Source organism: Rhyacophila brunnea, unplaced genomic scaffold (genome assembly GCF_057557595.1).
Source record: "Rhyacophila brunnea isolate RB1 unplaced genomic scaffold, BYU_Rbru_1.0 scaffold_156, whole genome shotgun sequence".
NCBI classification, from domain to species: Eukaryota; Metazoa; Arthropoda; class Insecta; order Trichoptera; family Rhyacophilidae; genus Rhyacophila; species Rhyacophila brunnea.
In genome coordinates, this window is record NW_028232812.1 from 562,543 (window position 1) to 565,324 (window position 2,782).

A 2,782-nucleotide genomic window follows, 5' to 3' on the forward strand; every position below is an offset into this window, starting at 1 on the left:
GGGAAAATACGTTTTTAGTATAAATAATAATAATAATAAAATAAAAGACGATAATAAAAACATGAATTATAAGCATCGTAAATTCAACACACAGCATAAAATTATGATTAAGAACTGGTCACAGTCTATCTATTATGATTTAAAACATGAGTATATAAATTATAAAATTTTATATCAAATAAGATATTTTTTCTCCGTATAAATAAAATAATATATTAATTTTAGATGCTATTCCTACAATTATGTTTTATGATCTATAAAAGCGCTTACATAAATATAGAAAGAAACCTCTAAGATTCACTTTTGCATAAATATGCAATTATAAGGTCACAATCAATTCATAATTATATATATGTAAATTTGATGTAATAAAAGATAAAATATTAATATAAACAGAATCTTTCTAAATTTTTTATATCATGTTAATGATTAAAACTAGTTCTTTTTGTTTATAGACGACAAATTAACATAGATTTCTTTTCTTTGAGTTCTTATCTGAGATAATGAGTGAATTCATTTTTTCAATAAGATTAAGTGATTTCATTTTATGGATAAAAGTAGTTGTGAAAATATGCTTTTTTTGTTACTTTATATTATCAAAGCTATAAGTATGTAAATAAAGATTTCAACTTGTATACTCTAACAGTAATAATTTATCTCATAAAAATTAGCAGAAAATTGATTTGTAATTATTTGAATTAACTATATTAATTTTTTTTTCAAGTTATATTATTAGAACTATCCACTTCCCTACAATTACCATCAAAAAATCAATTTATAGATAATACCATAATCTTTTCTAGAAAAAAAAATTAAAATGTTATTTAATATGAAATTTAATAGAAGTGTTTTTATAGAATGATAAAATCTCAAAATCATATTGTATGTAATAAAAAAAAATATAACTTTTATGCCAAAATGTCTTATTCATGCTCTAAGAATATCAAACAAAACATTCCATTGACTCCATTTAATATAGAGTCTACCTTTATTTATTGAATATGTACCTGAAATTTTTTTGTCTTTACACTCATTTAAACGGTGTCTTAAAAGAAAAATAAACAAAATAATTTTTTAGACTAAGATAATAAATAAACAAAAATCAATCATTATATCTCAAATAATTCAACTATCTTATAAATATTTTTTATTTATATTGGCGTCATTAGATATATACGAATAAATTTTTTCACTGAATAAATATAATATAGAGCGGAAATGTTAAGTATAATATTGAATTACATTTTTAAAAATTATTTAATGTATCCCACTTTCTAAAATGACATTTTAAAACAAAAAAATACAACGTCTCCAAAAAATCCGATACAAAACTCTTTTCTGGTTTTCTTTTGATCTAATTTTACACAATAAATATTTTAATGATTGATTTCCTTTTATTTTATTGAAAAATAAAGTGAAATGCCTCTATAGATTTTCTATAAATATAATAAATGTTATTTCATCTTTTAACTTCATATTATACATTTTACGCATGAAATACCTGTGTCGGTAATATATATTTTATATGCATATATCACAATATAACATTTCTTTAAAGAGGTTATAATTGTTTGAAATTTCTTATATAAGCAGTTTATTGTATATAATATGCTATTTTATATTTCTATTGCATTCAATCAGAAAATTCAATTTAATCATGCAAAACAAACTCAGAAAATAAATTAATTCAAGTCTTTGTAGATATTTAGAATATATTATTATGTTTTTTTTATTAAATGTATATTAGGTTATAATTGGTTTTCTTAAGGTAATAAAATTAAAATATATCTAAAAAGAATATATCTGAGCAAAAAAATAGTGTAAACAGTGTTATCAAACAAAAAAATAAATAATATCGGATCTATGGCAAAAATTTTCGAGTCTTACTCGGAAAGATACGCATTGATTTGAAATACGAATTAAAAAATGCAAAGAACTTTAAGATATATAATAAAATATGATTGTAACAGTATTAATTTTACTGATTTCTATTATCATCACAATCATCATTTCTTATTCAATTATGCAAGTTACGCATTTACAGTACATTTAAATTTGATTTTTCAAATCAAATAAAATCAAAGTTGGCTGAATATCGACAACCTCGCACAGATATATGTTATTCATTCATATGTGTTATATTTTTTTTAATAGCATATTTATATACATATAAAATGGGACTGTTCTATCCAAAAAACGAAAATATGAATCGTCAGATTAATAAATTTTTTAACATGTAAAAAAACCAAGGAAAAAATTACGTTATTGTAAGCAAAAATCAATAAACAATTCTTTTTAAATTAGTCATCAAACATAATCTTAAATATCTGCTCCGCAACGCAATGAATATACACATAGCAAGTAGTGAAGCTATTTAAAACAAAAAAAATTAAATGTTCAATATATTGCATAAAAACGGCACTGAAGCAAAGATACATTCAAAAAGACGTTTTTTAAACAATGCTTTGACCGTGAAGGGTTGAAAACACCCAAAATGGGGGGACTTCTTAAGTATAAAATTACAAATGCGTGACTGAAGCAAGTAAATAACACAATAAAAAAAGTATTTCATGGAATCAACAAGGAAAAATAGATCTTATATGAAGTATATTATAAAACACATCATAAGGTAGCAAAAAACTGAATTTTAGCAGAGAAATAGAACAAACACAAGAAATCCACGCACAAAGTAATCCACAGGAAGTCTAAAAAAAAAATATTTATTAGTGTAAGAGATATTTAAGAGCATAAAAACAGTCTAATATAATCAAAAAATTGCTTT